General features: G+C 44.7%; 1 protein-coding gene across 3 annotated transcripts in view; it reads right to left on the bottom strand.

Annotated features, from left to right (window-relative positions):
* Klhl29 (kelch like family member 29) overlaps window positions 1-20,391 on the bottom strand; it is a 297,434-nt gene that overhangs the window by 211,303 nt on the left and 65,740 nt on the right. For 2 of the 3 annotated variants that reach the window (XM_074049261.1, XM_074049262.1), the window contains exon 2: window positions 3,177-3,284. The exons of the other annotated variant lie outside the window; for it this stretch is intronic. The gene's annotated coding sequence lies outside the window, so the exon portion shown is untranslated. The remainder of the gene's footprint in view (window positions 1-3,176; window positions 3,285-20,391) is intronic. 3 annotated transcript variants of the gene reach the window in all.

Genomic DNA, 20,391 nt, shown 5'->3' with positions numbered 1-20,391 from the left:
CCTGCCTTACAACTTATAAATTGGGCTTAAACAAATCAATATTTCTGTGCCACCTAGCAAGAGCCTACTGCTTTCCTTGTGGTGCTTCTTTTTTCTTTTCTTTCAATAAAGTTTTGTTAATCAATGCTCCTTGCCATCAGGTAGGGGCCTGCTGCTTTTCCAGCATGCTTTTCTTTTCTTTGTCCTTACTATTTCACTATTTCTTTCCTTTTCTTCCAATAAAGTTTTGTTACTGTTTTGCAATTTGTGTCTCAGTACCAAGGAGTACTGGTACTTGCCTTCCATCACTCACTGCTGGAGGGGTCTGTTCATTCCATTCTTGGCTCAGCCTTTGGTTCTGCACAAATGAGTCCTCAGTTCGCTCCCAACCCCTGTTGGTTCTGTGACCTTTCTTGATACTTGGGTGCTTTTCAATAAACTTCTGAAAGTAGACAGCAACCCTCCATACTTTGCTGGCCTGTTTTGTAGCAGGGCTTGAAAGGCCCAATGAGATGACCCAGTTTCCACAGTGAACTGGTAGCTGCTTCCACTGGTCACCAGGGGCCACAGTGGGCTGCCCACCTGCTCATTGTCTCAGAAATCAGTTGAGGTCCAGATTGGAAGGGAAGAGCACATCCTGTACTAGGCCATGTGCCAAGGTGGTCTCAGGGACAGTCCTGGCTGCGTGCAGGGACAGTTGACTGAAGGCCCATCATGCACTGGTGGGAGTGTGGAGGGTCAGAAGTCAGAGATGCATTGGACATGCTTTTGCCTTCAGAAACTGGCTAATGGGAGGGAAGATGGTATGAGTCGACAATGATGACACCAGTGTGGGGCATGCAGAGACTGAAACTCACAAGCAGTACACTTTATCAGGAATGTCTGGTGACAGCACCTTTGGGGAAACTTCACCCCACCCCCACCCCCTCTCCCCGCCTTCCCCACTCCACAACCATCCTAAATCCATGCTTGACCATCCATCCATCCAAGTTGGAATGAATGACAGCCACATGTCAGCTTTAGTCAGTGGCAGGAAAGAGAAGGCCAAGGATATTATTTAAGGAACCAAAACCCATTGCTCTGCGGTCTCCCCAACCCCCTCCTGCCACTCTTTGGCGCCTGCATACCCAAGGAAAGCCGCCTTCTGCAAAGAGCACCTTGGAATCTCAGTCACTCACTTCACCTCTGTCCCTCTGAGAATTGGGAAGGCATTGGTCACAATGCCTGGTTCACTGTCTTGTTTCCAACTCCCCTTCTTTGACCTGACAGTCACAGAAGCAAACCATTCCCCAGGGCCTGTGATAATGGACAAGACAGCTGCCCTCCCAATCAGTGGTGCCATTAGGCACCAGTAGTCCATCAGTTTTCTAGGGCAGGAACCCCTCTGTCCTCCTCTGGCTGTCTCCACTGGGCTGCTGGGTGGCTGCAGGTTAGAGGCATAGGTGGGCAGTGGGGGTCCTTCTATTTAGGCAGCTGATCCAGGTGCAGCTTGGAACCTCCACCCACTTCCTGCAGACAACCTCACTATGTGCAAGCTAGAATCCCAGATCACATTTTCTTCTCTCTGTGCACAGGTTCTTGGAGGGGTGGACCATCCTCAACTCCAGTCTCTGAGTTAAAAAGGCTCTCTGACCAGCAGAGAATTTGCTGTTGGCCTCATGTGTGCCCCTGCTGCAGAAGGAAGCTGGGGTTTAGAGCACCAGCTAGCCCCAAGCAGATGCCACAAGGCTCTTGGTCAGGGCCCTGCGAGCCTACCGTGGTCCTGGGCCACTGGGAGCTGTGCTCATATAGCAGTAGGCAATGTGCGTTTCTGCAGATGCACTTCACATGGACTGTTTTTTGAGACATGGTCTTGTTTTGGTAGCCCAGGCTGGCCTCAAACTCACAATCCTTCTGCCTCAGCCTCCTGAGTACTGGGATTACAGGTGTATGCCTCCATGCCTGGCTGCTTATGGACTTCTAAAAGCTCAAGCGCACAAAAATATGCAGGGCTGGGCCAGCTGAGTCTTAGCTTTCCCGAATCCCTATGCCACTTCTCCTTCACCCCTCCCAAACCTGCTTCACTCCAGCTCCAGCCCCTAAACCCTTAGCAGCAGTAAATGTATGAGTGCTGGTAACTGAAGCTGTGGGCTTCACTGCTTCTGCAGCACAAGCTTGGCCTCCTGAGGGGTGTTAAGAGCAATGCTGCTGCTTCCTTTCATAAAACTCATGCTCTTACCAGGTAGACCACATCCCCCTGTTCCTTCTTGGCTGCCTGATCTTGATTTGAAAATCAAAAGGTCTCTAATAAATTTAACATAAGGAAATAATCAAGTAACTATGCAAAGTACGCGGGCAAAAAATGTTTCTTGTGGTGGTGTTTGTTATTGTAAAATATTCAAACTATGCTAATGTCCATCGTTAGGGCATCAGGTAAGTCATGTATGTTATTGTACCAGTATGATATGAAGCCTTCACAAATTACAATAGTTTCTATCACTGACATAAAAAGGTGCTCCAACATACCGTTGAGTCAAAAGGACATTTCTCCAAGAAGTATATACAGTATGATCCCTGTGTACATGTGTGTGTGCGCAGGGGTGGGCACACACTTTATGTTACATGTGTACCTAAGAAAAAAGCCTGGAAAGGGGCTAAGTGGTTATTTCTGCAGAATGTGATTGTAAGTCATTTATGTGATTTTAGGTACTATCTATTTTTTTGTTTTTGGTGCTGAGGATTGAACCCAGGGCCTCATGCATTCTAAGCCTTCATTCTACCACTTAACTATACTCCCAGCCCTTAGGTATTATCTTTTAAAAAATCTCTTTACAATGAACAAATAATATTTTCATGATACTTAATGACATATCTTAATTAAAAAGTTACATTATAATACTTGGATTTGTTAAATTACAAGAATGACAGTTTTGAGGAGCTTCAAGGTTGCCTAGCTGCTGGCCATCCCCTTTCTGGGGAAACCCAAGATCCACGGGAGTGAGGAGTGAAGAGTCACAGTAACTAAGGCCAAGATGGCTCAGTGAACTTACGGGGCAGCAATGGATCACATTCCTGCAGTTAAAAACCTCACTAAACCAAAGAGTGAGGAACCAGTTCTGATTCTCCCCTTCTCCAGGCACTCAGTGTTGAGAGAAGACGGTCAACTTTGCCCAAGTTGGACACCTTCCTTATTCCAGGTGAATTGAACACAGACCTACCTTTCGCCGTCCGTCTCTGGCAAGCTCAGGATTTGTCCCCAGGATGCAAAAACTTCGATGGCCACCAACCCTTAGCAAAGCGTGAGCATCTCGGGGAAGCCAGACAGTCTGTGAAAGAGAGGGGAAAAGTGGGCTTGGGAGTAGGGAAAAGTGATCATTCTTTGTGAAGAGATCTACTTAGAATTCCAGTATCTTAGATAACCCCCATCTAAGTAGATGCTAGTCTCTCTCTGCCTTGGGTGTTTTCTCCTGTGGGGTATTTCACACAGGGGGCGCCCAAACTCTGCAGCAGCACACTCAGATAATGGGGAGCTGTGGGCAGCAGAATAACCCAAGCAACACAGGATAGGTATCCCCCCTTATTATCCTCACTTCCAGTAAGCCAGTCCTAATTCCCACCATTGAACCCTTAATGCTGAATAATATAGAGAGAACAAAGGCATGGTCTTCCACCATCCTTCTACTCCAGTGATGGGGAAAAATAAGGAATTCAAGTTTTTAATCTAAAGCTGAAAAGGACACAAACCCTAGAATTACAAAAACAAATCATTACTTCTTTTAGACAATGGACACAGAGACCTTGAGGAGGCAGAGAATGGAGAGAAGTTTGGTTTTTTTCTTTTTTTTTTTTAAATATAGATTTACTACCTAGTAGAGAGAGGCTATCTATTATGGGAAGCAGGGCCATTTGTCGTTTGCTCTTTCACAAGTAATGTATGAGAAAGCCATCACCACAATGGGAAACGGCATCTTCCCCTGCAAAAGCGTGCGACTGTCACTCCCTGAGAATCAATATATTTTTTTAAATGGAATATATCATTATCAATTGATTTTCTTTTTTCCTTTTAGCACTCCAGAGTCCTAGGTAGCAAGGGAAAGCTTTACTGTGATATGAAGGATTTGGACAGGTAAATAAGTTATTGTAAACTAATTCTACCTCATGGCCACCTCCTCTCTGATGACGTGATGGGTCTTTCTCAGATCCTCTCTACCTAAGCTTTTTCAGCTGCCACTGACAGGGACACCTGTGAGCCGTGAGCCATACAAAATAGCCATTTGACAGCTGAAGGTGGCAAAAATATTACTTTTCCCAAGGACAGTGTTCCCTTTACGATTAAGAAGTAGTCTCTGTGGGGAGGCAAAGTAAGCCAAGGTCACCATTTAATTTTGACATAGAGCCAAAATCAGGAGTACATTTCCTCTACCAAGCCCATGTGACGCACATAGAGACATAGATCACTTTGGCCACAAGGTATTGGCAATGCTGGTCATTAGAAAATCAATGGATTTCTGGGAAAGAGCCTTGGCAGATAGGTGTTGGTGAAGAGAGAATTCTAGAAGAGCATTTTTAGGTTCTTGAGAACCTTGTTCATTCATTCATTCAATACATATTTATTTAGTGCCTGCTCTATGTCAGGCTACATCCTAAGTGCTGGAAATGCATGAGTAAGCAAAACAAAAACTATTTCTACCCTCGTGGAGCTCATAGTCAAGTGGATGCAAACAGACAAGAAACAACAAACTTAGGAATAAGTGAAAATTACATGGAATATTAGAAGACAGTAAGTGCTTCCAGTAGGGATGGAGTAGAGTAGGATAGGGGATGTGTATTAGGGGCTACAGGGCAGTTTGAATAGGGTAGGCAGGGACAGCCTCATGGGAGATGGTATTTGGGTACACACTGGAAGGAAATGAGGAATAGGTCACATAGGTGTGTGGGCAGAGGGAAGAACCAGCACAAACATGGGGGAGTAGTGAGGGACATGGTGCTGGGTTCCAGGATTAGCAAGGGAGCTACTGGGACTGAACCTGGCAAATTCCAGTAGAAGATGAAGCCAGACAGGCAAGTACCCATGTTTTGTAGGGTCTTGTAGGCCACTGTTCAGGCTGCTAAGTGAGAGCTCTAACATCCTACTTACCAGTCTTTAGATGGAACTCTCAATCTTTTGAGACAAAACCCTCGGAGATCAATGTCAGGTTAATCTGCTTTCCTTCTCAATCCAGATGGCTCAACTCTCTCCAGATAGCTAATCCCCACCCCAGGTTGTAGCTGGCTGAACCAAATGAACATAGCCCAGGCCAGGTAACTTGAAGAGACAGCGGTGGGGAGGGGACACGGGGCAGTCTATGACCTGTTCTGATGGCATTGTCCTTCCTACTTTGTGGTGCTAGTAGCCACTTCTAGAGGAGATCACTGAAATAGTTCTGAACAAAAATAAGTCACATGCAAAGCTGGGTTCTTTGGGACTTTCTCCTAATGTACTAAAGGCCCTGACATGAACAGATAGGTTAGCCAGCGTGGTGGAAAAGTTCTATTTATCCAGATCTCCTCCCCAGCCTCCAACCTGCTCAGTGTCCTGGGAGGCCCTCCTGACCGATATAGAAGGCATCACTTGAGCTTTGATACGCTCTGATTTCTGATTAGGTTTAACTCATGAAGGTACTTAGCAGTAGACTGGGAATTGGTTGGGCTGGCTGTTCATTCCCCTACCTCTCTTCTTCCCTGATGGGTCTTCATGGCTATGTCCCTGAACCGACGGTGATAGCTGGAGGAAGGGGGAGAGGATGCGCCCTCTGGGTTCCAGTAATAGCTTCCTCCCTTTCTGCCCTTAGGCTTAGAAGCAGCAATTATCCCATCCTCATTATTAGCCTGGCATACTGTACTCTTGTGGTTCCTTTATACTGTGCCTACACTTTTGTGACTAGTTCTTTTAGAACCCTCTTCAAATCACACATTTGTCTATGTCTCTTCCTTTCAGAGAGGGCTAAACTCAGGACTTTGGAACCAGGCAGATCAGAACTGGGATTCTAATTAGTTTTGGGGTGCCAGATATGTTATTTTCTTCTATGAACCTGTTTCCTGGTGTTCAATCCAGGAAGCTATTCCATCTGAGCAGCATCACCCCCTTTTCAGCATCACAGCTTAGTATTATCACTCACTCCAAGTCCCAAGGCACCGGGTGCCTGCTGCGTGACCCCTTGGCCCACTCCAATCAGAAAGACCTCCCTCGAGGGTTTCTGATTGCTCTTGGTTCATGTTTGGCCTTAGTTTATGTGTCAGGGCTGTTTTTTTGTTTTTTTTTTCACATCTTTCCCTTCTTGCTCTTTCTCTTCCCATCCAACCTCTATTCCATTCAGTTATATCTGGGGCTTCCTGAGACTAGACAGTATCCTAATATTTGACACTCTGGTCCAAGACACCCATCACATAGTGGTGTATAGTCTGTGATTCACTCATTACCAGATCCATGGTCATTATTTACTGTTCTTAGGAAGCCTGTTACATCTCCACACCTGAATAAATTCTATGCTAATAAGATGCATGGCATTGAAACCGTTATCTAGTAAAAGTTTTGTTCCTAAGTTAACATTGTAAAACCTTCAGTTTCTCAATGCCTGGGAAAATGAGTCTCAGGAATGAACTCAAGAAATCACAGGGAGAAAGAAATGGCTTTCCGTCTCCAGGCAAAATGATGAAGATACCTTAGAACTCAATTTCTGACATCTCTGGACAAACAGACCATTTCCCTTCCACTAATTTCATCATCAGAGGAGTTTACAGTCTTAAAGAAAACAACACTAAAAAGCCAAAGCATAGCCTGTCATCCCAGTAGTTGGGAAACAGAGGAAGGAGGATCACAAGTTGAGACCAGTCTGAGCAACACAGCAAGACCCTGTCTCAAAATAAAAAGAAGAAACATTCTAACTCAAAGTCTATAAATAAAAATGGTTCCTGAGATGAACCAAATTGATTGCCAAGAGAATTACAAACAAGGGCCCCAGGATTTTTTTTTTATTACTCTATAAAAGACCTATTTTGGTTTTTTTTTGAGAGAAACTGTCTACAGTGAGGAGAAACCAATTAGGGAGTCTCCAGATTGACATAGATCAGAAAACAGCCCTGCCTAACTCTTGACCACACTCCCCAATTATGTATAGTTCCAGCACCCAGCAGCTCAGCAATCCCCAGCAAGCTGGGAAACAGAGACTCTTTCTTCCTGGAAAAGAAAAAGCAAAGAAACTGGAGGCCATCATCTTCAGGGAGAAGCCAGCCCCAAGCTCACCCTCTTAACAGCCAGGGTACAAGGTCCCCAATAGCTCTGGCACCAGGCTTGGATATCTGCTCCAAATGCATCCTGCAGGGGGAATGCTTACTCATATTCACTTTCTTTTAAGAATACAGCAGAACATGCCATCCATTAATAATATCAACCATGGGTTCACCAAAGCCTGTGGGCATTTTGCCAACACAAAAATAAGCATACACAGAAGGTTTATCCATCAGGTTCACGACAGTTCATGGGCTGAGGGGTTCGGAAGGCACGGCTTTTAAAAGGGAAAGCAAAGATGCAAAGATGGAGTACTTTCAGAGAGTCCACCCAGCACCATGCAGAGATTTCCTATTTCCATTAAGGGCCAGAGTTGGCCACTGATGAGATCCATTACTCGTTTTCTTCTGCTAGGGATGCATCACCTGGCAGCTTTATCAAAGGCATGCATTCGTCAAAGCAAGGTTGGGTCTGCAGAGGCCATGATGCCTGATAGAGAAACAAGAACAAAAATTTCATGCTTTTTTTTTTTAACCTTTTCTAACAAATTTATGAATTGATTTCTTTTATTATTCCCATTTTATAAATGAGGAAAGGGATAGCAAATAAGGGCTGTCTGAAATCCCAGCTGTTTGGGAGGCAGAGATGGGGAAGGTCATAGTTTGAGGGCAGCTGGGGCAAAAAGTTAGCAAGACCCCCATCTCAAAATAAGGAGGTATGGTGGCTCATGCCTGTAACCCCAGCTAAGAGGGAGACTAGTAGGTAGGAGGATCACAGTCCTGGCTAGCCCCAAGCAAATATGTGGTACTCTATCTGAAAAATAATCTAAAACAAAAAAGAGCTGAAGCCCTGGCTAAAGTGGTAGAGTGCCTGTCTAGTAAGTACTTGACCCTGAGTTGTCTAAAGTCACACAGCAAGTCAATGGAGGGAGGTAGAACTCAAACTCCAGAGTTTGTGTCTCCCATTCCACATCTTTGTTCTAGATTATTAGGGTCCCCTTGTCCCTGGGGCCCCCATAAAGGAGGATATTAGATCTGTTCTATCTTTGGTCTGCATCACCACCCCTGGACTGAGTAAAGGCGGAATGGCTAAACCTCCTTCCAGTCAGTCCTGGTGAATCCAGCTGCCCCACCACCCTTCTCCCAGAGCCCAGATGTCTGGATGAGAGTCAGGTTACTGTGCGACTTCACACTGCACAGACACAGACCTCACACATCCTATGACCAAGAAGCTTTACTCCCCCACAATCCACCCAACACACCTGCAACTCTCCCTGACTCCATGACTTTTAATTCAGTGTTTCTCAGTCTTTTTTTCTTTATCATCCTTCTTCACCCAACAAGAGAAAAATTAAGTTCAATGACATTTTAATTCTTCCTAACAAGAGGAATTAAGTTCTAAGGAGTAAGATTTTGTTGGAGAACTTTGGGGGTGAAAAGCCACTGTAATGTCTAAGATTTGTTCACCCTCCCCCCCAAACTCTAGGAACCAATTTTCACTCTTTTTGGAACAATTCTCTGCCCTTTTCCCTCCATTGAGACTGCATGCATGAACTCCTGGGCTTTTCTCCAAATCTGCTTCTAGCTCCTTATCTCAGGGTATGGCACTGCCACCTGCCTGTCATTAAAACCCCAATTCCTCCTTCTTCTGCTCACTCCTGCCACAGCATTGTCCAGAAAGCTGAGCAGTTATCAGTTCTTTCTACTTTCTACTATTGATGTCTCGATTCAGACCCCCTCATCTCTCACCTGCTCTACAGGAACTTGTGCACCCCAAGTTCCTGTGTTGAAGCCCTGACCCCTAAATGTGATTATACTTGAAGGTAGGGACTTTATGGCAGTAAATAAAGTTACCTGGGACCAAAAGAGGGGAGTCCTGACCTGGTAGAATGTTCAAACTGGTGTCTTTGTGAAAGAGACATTAGACAGCTGTCCCCCACCATCCCTGGTGAGGACTCACAGTAAGGTTGTCCACTGCATGCCAGGAGGGACCCACCCTAGTACTCCACCATGTTGTACCTTGTCCTGGAACTCTCCAGCAACAGAGCTGCTTTCTGATGTTGAAGTCACCTAGTCTGTAGCAATTTGTAGTGACAGCCTGAGCTAAGTCACACTGTATCATGGCAACAGGCTCCCAAGGGGACACCTCATCCCCAAGTGGCCTGGCTGCCACTACAGGGATTGTGCTAAACCCCAGAATTGGTCACAGAGCTCCCCAACCAAAAAGTATTCATGGTCCTGGGACCATGGAGAATCTAGCCAAATGGGACTGACTCTTCCCAGTGTTCCCCCCCCCAGCACCCCTAGTCCTCTGTGCATCCATGACTCACCACACACCAGCCCCCTCTCTGACCATCTCTTATCTGCTTTTACCTCCTCCTCCTGAAAACTCCTCTGAGGTACAGAGATCTCAGGCAAACACTAGAGGCTGTCACTATAAAGGCATGGTGTCACCCATGGAGCCTTACTGATGAGCTGGTCTGACCCTAAAGGGCTCATATCCTGGCCTCCTCACTGCTTTGGGGATGAACAGAATGTAGGGATGAGGAAACTGGGATGCTCATGGCCTGAGTGGATCCTAAGTTATGCCATGACAAAAGTACCATAAATCCAGACTGAAACATTTCAGGAAAAAAATGTAAATCAAACCATCCCCCCAAATTAAATTAATTTAGAAATTAAACTGATGAAGACTCACACAACTTGGCTACCCCACTCAATGCCAGCACCTATCTCTATCCCCACCACAAATTAATTCAGATTTGCTTGTCACTGGACCCGACCTGGGAAGACCCTGCATTTTCTGGAGACTACACAGTGAGGAGACACTGAAGGTGCCAAGAGAAGCCACTGTCCCCTGATTTGCCATGGTGGCTTCTTGGCAGAGAACATATACCTGGCACGTGATAGATGTTCAGCAAAGCTCTATTGAAAGAAGGAAAATGCCTCCAACACGCAGCTCATCTTCTACAATTTTTTCTTTGAACATCTGGAACACAGTCACATCATAGTTTCATGACTAGAATACAAACCAATTTTCAAAAAAAAAATCAGACATTGCTTCCAGATTTTGTTCTTATAAACAGGCCTGCGTCCTCCCTTTAAATTACAATAATTCCTTTCCAGATGTTGCTTCTCCTTCAGACCCATAAATTTAAGCTTTTCATGATGACGCTTCACATTTTCCTGGTGCTGGGGGCCGTTTGGAGTGCTTTTCCATCTCTTCTGCATCTCCTCTGCCTCATTAGATAGCCTTGCAATCCTGGAGAGGCGGGACAGCACCATCGTCCCTAATTCACTCATGGGCAGGCCAGCTGCCTCTCCTCCACACAGGACCAGGCTAGATGGGGGCTTCCCTCTTTTTCCTGGTGTTGAGAAACATGCACAGCACCATCCAGGTCTCCATGTGGGGTGATTCCTAGTGCCCACTCCCAGCACCATGCTGGCCTCAAGGGTGCTGCCACTTTAAAACCCTGACTTGAGTGTGGATAAGTCTCTTTCCTAGATTCTCCTTGACACTCCCGGGGCCAGGCTATAACATTTAAACATTTAAACAAGACTTGACTAGGGTCTCAGGGACTAAAACCAAACAACTGACGAGGAGATAGGGGAGAGCCAAGGAAGAAAGCAATCTACAGAGTGGCAAGCCAGCTCCCAGGTTGTTCTCCAGGAGGACACTGCCCAGATCCACAGGGCAGACACACCTAAATATCACCCACAGAGGAATTTGCTCCGAGCTGAGTCTACTTCAGGTCTGGGCCCAGAGAGAGCAGGACTTCCCTTCTACCTTTTTGGTTCCAATTTCTTGTCTGAGGTCTGTCTCTTCTCCATGACTGATCAGGGAATGTTTGCCTGATTCTTTAAGGGAGCCTGCAACCTGTATTCCTAACACTCAAGGAGCCAGCTGCATCAAAAAGCAGTGGGGACACAGCTGTGCCTGGCAGGGGATGCTGGAGATGGTCATAGAGACAGGAAGAACAGCCCACACACTCTGGAGTGAGCCAGTCTGGCGATAGCTGCAGTTGCTAATGCTCAGAGGCCCTCAGCATCTCCTACCCTTCTGGGGTTTAGCCTCTTGACAGCTTTAAAGAGAAGTGATGGGGAGAAAGTAGCTTCGTAGGGTGCCACCAGGTGGGCTGTGGACCTCTGTGAGTTTCTGGTCCCTCACAGAGACACAGAGAGGTCTGTGAACCCCTTCTCCAAGTCTGTATTCTGGAGCCTGGCTCAACCAGGATTTCCATCTATCTCTGACTCACTGGTATAGGCACTGGCTCAGCCCATAGAGTGGGCAAAAGCATGGGAGACTTGTCATCTGAGAGACCTCGGTCAAAATCTCAGTTCTGCCATTGAATAGTCACTCGGCTTTTTCCCACCTTTATTCTCCACCCCCATCCCCACAACTTATCTCATCTATACAACAGGGTCAATGTTACTAAACACCATGGCTGTGCAGAGTTAAACGTCCCTGTGTGAGAAAGGCATTTAGTCTTCATTTCAGCCTCTACCAGCCCCCTGCCCCACCTCCTTCCAGCAACTGGTACACTAAAGTCCAGGCCAGAGGGCAGATTGCTGGTGTGGCTTCTATTCCCTTAAGCTACCTTTCCCTGGGCCCAAGTTTTCACGGCCAGCCCCTAAGAACTCCTTCCTTGTCTCAACTGGGTCTGGGAGGCGTTGCTTTTTTACCTAAAAAGGGTTGTTTTATTTGAATGGATCTGAGGCTGTTTCCACACTGCCAGAGGAAACAAAATTGTGAAAGACAGTCTATGTAGATTATAGGACTTTTTACCCAGCTATGATGAATTATCCATTCAAAAATAAACCACAGACAGACGTGTTTCTCCATACCCAAGCAGAAAGCAGTTATTACCAGGATTTTCTGTAAGGGCTCTGCTTTTCTTAGCCAGTGTTGAAACAACCTAGGAAATGAAAACAGAATGAGAAGCTGATTCTGTCTTCTTGATCTCTACCTATGTGTGTAGGTAAGTGCCTGGGCCACACTCTGGCTTTATGGTTCATGGAAAAACTGTGAAACGATGGGGCAGGGGAGTGTAGCTTAGTGGCAGAGCCTTGCCTAGCATGTACCCAGCACCACAACAAATCAAAGCAAAAACAAAACAAAACAAAAACCCAAAAAACTCACTGCTCTTCTGAAACTAAAGCAGGGCTTGAGGAGTCGGTGAAAGCGAAGGTCAGTCAGCACGAACATATTGACTCTCAGGCCACAGATGGGCATGGTCGGATGTCCAGATATAGTCAGGGAAATTGGTGGCATGAGAGGGTGCCTGACAGGCTCAAGGTCACACAGAGGATCAGCAGAAGAGCTAGGACAAGAACCTGGGTTTGCTAGCTCCCTGGCTATTATCTCTTCCTTCATCCAAAGATCATTCTACACTTGAACTGTCACCGGCAAGCTTCCAGGAAAGTCCCTCAGAAAGGTTAGATAATTTATCCCAATCCAGTCTTCCTTCCTGCAAAAAGCCCCTCTCTTCTCCTCCCCTCCCCTATCCACTGAGCGTTAAATCAAATATTCCTTGCTCTATTGTGTTTTAAGCTTGATGTTTCTAAATCCAAAGACATCTATAAATAATACATACTCATTTACATGTACATTTAAAAGACAAAAAATAACAGATACCTGTAGATTCTTATGAATACTAATGGCTTACTCGAAACATAGTGGGAACAAATGGCTAATGAGCACAGGTAACCACATGTACAAATTTCCCTCCACTTCATCTTGGTTCCTCCTGCAGCTGGGGGAGGCCCTCCATTCTGAATGTACTCCATTCTCTGCTTCTTCCCACGGTCACATTTAGCCATCTGCTTCTTCTTTTATATGTGGGACTGTGTATTTTTTTCCTCTTCAGTTTTATATGAAACATTTAGCAATGAAGTAGCAAATAAAAATACTACATATCATCTAGAATTCATATAAAATTGTACTTGGCTTTAATGCATCTAAAGGTTGATAAAAAGAAACACATAGATGCTTCTTAAAGGCCTATTTATATTTTATTACACATTACACAATCTCACTCCATTGAGAAAATTTAAAAGTTGATGTGGTTGTCTCTGTCACAAGCAGGCATGGCAAAGATTACCACATCCAGAGAACATTTTGCCTTTAGAACACAATGCATTTGCTTTGCAATTACCAAAATGGACAGAAATGGCGCAAGTAATCCATCAGTACTTCCATTAGTCTTTGGAAGAAGGGGTACTTTTTTCACCTTAAAGAGTATACTCTTGGCATTGTCCAGCTACTATCCTCCACCCTGCTTGATGCCTCTGGTCTTCACTCCAAATTGAGCACTTGGATGGAGCACCCTCAGCCTCTGAGAGAACACGCAAGCCACACATCCTACAGCCCATGCAGAACCACAGGTCTCAAAGGGCTGCCCATGGTGAGGACCAAGTGGGCAATGCTGGTGGGACAAAGGCCTGAGGAGGGAGAGCTCTGGGCTAGAGGGGCCACGAGGGGTTCATGTGGGCCTAGCTAGGTCCTAGAGAATAAGAGCGCCTGAGAGACCAGTAGGAAGGTACCCAGAGGGATGCTTGTCATAGCTTGCCTCCCTCCACACCCCCAAAAAAGCAAAACCTAAAACAAAGATTTGGATATAAGTGATTTCTTTGGGAGTTGATCTAGGAGCACTGTGAGGGAGTAGGGATGTGAGAAAGGACAGGAGAAAAGCCATGGAAAGTGCATTACCCTTGCGGGCAACTGGAGTCTGTCTGGGGAATCCTCTGGGAGGCTGTGTAGAACATACTTACACCTGTTCCACCAAGAGATGAGGAAGCAGGACTGTTTATCCACCACCTCCTACTTCTCATTGGAAGGGTACTTTGGAGGTTTTCACTCCCCAACATCCCTAGCCTCTCCTGTGGGTGGGGCGGGCACCCTCACACAAAGAGAGGCAGGGAGTTGTCAGCAGGTGATCCCTCAGTTATGGCAGGAAGCACTGGCCTCCATCAACACTGGAACACCGCCAGAGTCCACAGTCTCAGCACCTATTTTGAGCCTCTGAGTGAGAGAGGAACACACACTGCTTGCCACCATAGGAGACCTTGAATATACCCACCCCCATGGTAGATGCCATGTCAAATGTGTTTGTAGTGGGATCATCTGCTATCTGTTGGCTGCATGGCAACCATGTATGAAAAATAAAATTGGGGGGCAAATTAAGTGATCTATCTGCAAGCAGCCCGTTTAGATGAGGAAGGGATGCTGTTGACAAATCTATTAAAATTACACATAAATTATCTAAGAGCACATAGATACATGTTCAGAATGAGGGCATTGATTATGGGCACTTTAAATATAGCTTGAATTAAATCATCTTGTCTCACTTGAATGGAGTAATGATGTTTAAGGAAAGAGGTGGGAAAAATAAATTATACCCATCACCTTCCTGAACAAAAGAAACACTCTGACTTTTCATTTCTCAGGATGAAGAAGCCTTAAAGCACCAGGACTTATAGATGCTGCCAAGGCCCTCCACAAATGGGTTACAGGACACAAGAATCCAGAGTTGCCCTCAGAAAAAGACAGGGGAAGGTAGGGAGGCCAGGTGTGCCTCTCTCATCAAGTGAAATCCATACAAGGGTTTGAGGCAAGTGATTAATCTGGACAATGATTCCAGATGTTCAGATAGGCGGCTGGGGATGTGAGATGGTAAGTGAAGGTCAACATGGATTGCCTTAAATGAGCAGGTTATCAGTGTGGGCAACCAGGCTAATCCCATTGGTGGGTCTCTGGGAAACAGGAAGAACACATTTTCTGTGTCCCACACCAGGGGAAAGGAACTCCTACTTGTCACTGGCTGAGGATTTCTGGTGGGGAATTAACTTCCTGGCCCTTCAGGTCCACCCCAAGCAGTCAGCAGAGGCTCAGAGGTCTCTGGGGAAAGGGCCTCCAACAAGTGCAAACACACTGTGCTAGAAATCTAGAATTTCACAACCTCTGATTACTTGGATGGGATTCAATTTGCCACTTTCAAAAGTCTAACAAAAACAGACTACCCCCCTACCCCCATGTAATCAGGAAATAATATTATAATCATTTTGCATGGAAATTGCATTATTTCCCTGATGGAGGCACAGGCTTTGAACCTTTGAGGGCTTCACCCGCTACATTACTTTTCAAAGTATGAGGTAGCAGGTTCCAATGATCTGAAAAACATTTAAAACAGTAACAGCACAATACATAGTGTGATCCAGATGGAGGGAATACACATTTTCCAGGACAGGCACCTTTATTAGTGGTTGTGATTGTTAAACACATTTCAGGTAATATAGTGATAATGGACACTAATAGTAGCAATAGTGCTGAAGTGCTGAAATAGAATCATTTCTGATTATATTACTATTTCCTTTTGTGGAGCACAGTGCATATTTCCAAACGATTCTATGCTCATTAAGCTGCACAAAAGCCCAGCAGCAGGTCGGCAGAAAGGTGGTCAGAAGGGACTTATAGCTCCTGATGTTTGGAACATGGAGAGAGTTCAGTCAGGGTTCTTGGGGGACCCAGCAGACCTGGCCTGGCCTCTGTTCTCTGGCTCCTGCAGAGACCTCTGCCTACTTCGTAGGTATCAGTGACTAAGTGGCCAGTAAGAAATGCTCCTATATGCAATATAACATGCTGATGGGTTTTAAATGAGAATTCTACATATTAAATTTTTTTATCTATGCCCAAATATATAGTAATCTTTTTCCCATCCACTATTATCCCTCAAAATGATGCTGCTTTATACTTAATATATATTTTATATATTTATATAGTCTATAAAAATAAAAAAGGACTCAATTAATACAGATATAGCAATTATTCTTGGGATTATGACTTCATGAATTTAGTGTTTGGATGTCACTATAAACAGACTTTCAGGACTGGACATGTGGCTCAAGTGGTAGAGAGCCTGCCTTGCTCTGCCTTAGTTCGAACTGTAGTATTGCCAAAAAAAAAAAAAAAAGACATCATACACAGACTTTAAAGATCACTTTGAAAGGTACACAACCTATGGTTAATTGCTACAGTGCATATTAACCTATAAGGCAAATGAAAAAAATCAAAACCCCCAAATCAACTACTTCAACTTATGGGAATTGGGATCCATAGCTTGGAATAAAATTTTCAGGGAAGGCCTAATGCTCAGATTCAAAAAGTGCTATCTCTCAAAACCTTGGATGGCAGTGAGGATCATGAGGCTCTGGAAAACTGTCAAGAGGACTCAAAAATCTGCTCTAGTTATAAGCACACACACGAAATGCACACATTGGAGGTGAAGCTGCACAGGACAAGTGTGAATAATGACTCATGAAATATAAGTGGAAAAAGCAGTAGTTATAAATTAACAGTTTGCGTTGTTTGCAATTTTAAACATATGTAACTAAAGTAATTAATTAAATAGTACAAATAAACAGCTTTTGCTGCATCTATATCCAAAAAATTCCTATATTCAGGTTGGCTGAACATTTTTTTGGCGATCCTTTCTTTGGGAATGTGGGGCACTGCCTTATATTTGGGCATAACATTAATTTTCTTAACACTGAAGATAAGCAATCAACCTCAGGAGGCAAGCCATAATTTAATCCACAGGTCAAAATCACTGGGGACACTGGAAAGTCTTTAGTCCTTCAACCCGCTTTATTTTGCAGGTGGAAAACCCAAAGCCCAGATAATTCTCTGTCCTATCAAGGAATCACAGGAAGAAGTATGACATAGAAGCTTGGAAATCAGCTGACTTCTACAGACTCCCTAGAGACAGGCTGGCAGTCTAGGGCTCTTCACCTGTCAGGTGAAGATAATTTGGGGCTGTGAACTCACAGGTAATAAACCAACTTCAAAGAATCCACCTGCAGTGGGCTCGGCTAGCCATCTGTGCAGCTGCTCCTGCCTTCTCTTTATTTTTATTTATTTATTTATTTTTTTATTATTCATATGTGCATACAAGGCTTGGGTCATTTCTCCCCCTTGCCCCCACCCCCTCCCTTACCACCCACTCCGCCCCCTCCCTCTCCCCCTCACCCCCTCAATACCCAGCAGAAGCTATTTTGCCCTTATTTCTAATTTTGTTGTAGAGAGAGTATAAGCAATAATAGAAAGGAACAAGGGTTTTTGCTGGTTGAGATAAGGATAGCTATACAGGGAGTTGACTCACATTAATTTCCTGTGCGTGTGTGTTACCTTCTAGGTTAATTCTTTTTCTGCCTTCTCTTTAGAAAGCCAGACCAGAACCCTACCTCTGCTCAAAAAAGGAAAAGAATTAAGAAACGTTTACTTAAAGGCCTACATAAACATGAAAATGACTCTCAGCTCTTCTTTTCCAATGGAAGGCATGCTGATGAAATTTGCTAGGTCAGCTTTTTCTCTGGTACCAGCTGTTACCCACCCTTGGCTTCCCTGAACATCAGAGACTCAAGCAAAACTCTCTTTTCCCCTCTTGGCATCTCCAGTCCCTTCCACCTGCAAGTCTTGGTCATTCTTACTTTAGGGGAAATGGGACAGTCTTGAGCACAGAGGGGCTGTCGCATTCTGCCAGGGCCTCTTAATAAGAGGGGCAGCTGTTGTTAAAACCCTGGAAAGAAGGATGTGTATGAGCTATGCATATACAGCTCTGGGGCTGCCTTTCAATCTTATTTGTCCTTCAAAGCCACCCTCTGGGCCACACAAAGATAAAGGGAAAGGGGTACATTTGATGGTGGGGCTAGGTGTCTTTGTGGGGAAGGTGTGTGTAAAACAAGCCAGAGGAGTCATGGGAGGTCACCGGCCTAAGCAACAAACAGTGAATTTGGTTTCCCATAGACACACTTCCCTGCGGTGTTTCTGCGGATAGCCACTGCAGCCAGAGTACCTAAACATCAACAGCTACATGAGAGCTTCTCAGCAGCAATTTAAGCAGTTGCCTCCAGGCCATTCGCCTTAAAGCTGGAGGCAAAGAATTTTTGGAGCAGCCACAGGAAGTTCAGAAACATGAGAATTATGCACTGAGATCCTATGGTGGCTCAAGTCTGGTTCTAGAACCCAGGTCCAAAGGGGAGGCAGAAAGAACTCCAGGCTATCTCAGGTTTGTTTAGGAGTCCATCTGGAGCCAAGTCTTGGCTTCTCTCATTACTAGTCCTATGATGTGAGACCCCTCTGCCTCAGTCTACTCAGGTGTGAAATAGGAATAACAAGAGCAATTTTACCATAGGTGTTGGGAGATTAAAGTAGGTAATTCAGTAAAGTACTCAGAAAAGTGCCCAATGTACAGTAGTTCTCGATAAACATTAGTGTTTATGGTTTGATTTTGCCACCAAAATGACCTCCCTAAGATACAAATCTGGTTTCTTTCCATTTGGAATCTGTAGTGGTTTCCCACAGAACAGATAAAATCTAAGATTTCTGGCATGGTTTCTAGGGCTGCAGCTCAATGCTAGCAACTTCCACCCCACTAGCCACATTGTTTCCACTCTGAACTACTGGAAGCTCCTGGGCTTGTATTGTATTCCTTCAGGCTGCCATGGATGTCCAGACCTCTAGCTTCTACCTGTCCTGTCTGCCCGTATCTTCTTCTTGGACAACTTCTCTGTGTGTGTCCAGGTGCCCACCCTGAGCTCCTGTAGATACCATACATACATTTGTCAGGGCACTCTGTACCGTGTGTGTGCTCTGGACCAATCATCCTTGGGGAGGGACTGCCCTGTGCATTGTAGTATGTTTAGCAGCATTTCTGACCCTACTCATTGATGCCAGTAATAAATTTTCCCCTCCAAGTTAAGATAAAAATATCTCCCGACATTGCCCAATGTCCCTAAGGAGGACAACTTATCTCCCGTTGAGAACCAGTGCACTGAACTAAACAGGCTACACCATCATCGGGACCTAGTCCAGTAGTGGGCATATAGTAAGTGCCCAGTAAGTGCCTGTTGATAATGAAAGAAGGGAATGAAATGATGTAAAGCTTAAAATAAATATGACATTCAAAGATGAGACAGGCATGTGGGATCAAATAATGAATAAATGAATTAGATACAGTTTGCTAAATGAATAAATGCATAGCAGGTGTTTTGGATAAATACCTCTTATCATTTTAATATCTTAAAGAAAAAACAGTACCATATTCTCTTCCATCTTCCCATCTGTCCTCTATCTGAAAAAAGAAACTAAAAGCAAGTGTGTGGCTCAAGTGGTAGAGTGTCTGCCTAGCAAGCACAAGGCCCTGAGTTCAGTCCCCAGTACCACCAAACAACAACAACAACAAACCCCAAAAAACAAAAACAAAAGCAACTCAAACTTCAACTCCTAGGATTAGTCTTGTAGGTTCCCACCCTCCATACTCAGCCACTACACCCTTGATGACATACCTTGTTTTCCCTACCTCTATGGCCACTCCCTCTTTGCATCAGTCCTTTTTCTTGTTCCTCTGAATCCTCACTTACTCTGGCTTCAACATGTATCTATTTATCTCTATATCTATCTATCTATCTATCTATCTATCTATCTACGCAATCCAATCCCATTTCTTCTCTGCTCTAAGATGTCCTCATGAGTCTCAGATAAAGATTGAAGGCCCATTATGGCTCAAGGCCCTGTATGAATTGGCCACCATTTCCTTCTCCTGCCTCATCTCTACTCTCTCTCTGTTCTTTGCACTATACCCACTGGTCTTCTTTCAGTTCCTGGATGCTCCATATTCATGCCACAAGGCCCTTCCATGTGCTGTTTCCTCTTCTTCATCACTTAGTTAATGATGATTGAGATCCAAACTCAAACACGGACTCCCAAGGGAAGCCTTTGGTGATCTGAGATTGTATCATAGGCTGGGCCACAAGCATGTATTTATAATTTATGTTCGTGACCTTCTGATTAGGTTTTGGCTCCCTTGCCTGGAGTGTAAGGTCCACATTGATAGACTATATCAATTTTTATGTCTGTGTCTCTAGTCCTGAGGTCAGTAAGATGGCCTATGGATTAAACTCAGCTTGATTACTGCTTTTAATTAAAAAAAAAATGTTGAGGAGCAAAGCTATGGCCACGTGTTTATGTATTTTTTGTGGCTGTTTTTGCCCTATAAGAGTCAAGCAGTTTCAACAGAGGTGATATGACCCTCAAAATCTAAGATATTTACTTTGTAGGAAAAGTATTCTAATCAGAGAATACAGAAAAGTATTCTGGCCCAGAGCACCAGG

Source organism: Castor canadensis, chromosome 12, assembly GCF_047511655.1.
Source record: "Castor canadensis chromosome 12, mCasCan1.hap1v2, whole genome shotgun sequence".
NCBI classification, from domain to species: domain Eukaryota; kingdom Metazoa; phylum Chordata; class Mammalia; order Rodentia; family Castoridae; genus Castor; species Castor canadensis.
Note: the sequence above shows the minus strand (reverse complement) of the source record. Positions and strands in the feature narration are given on the sequence as shown.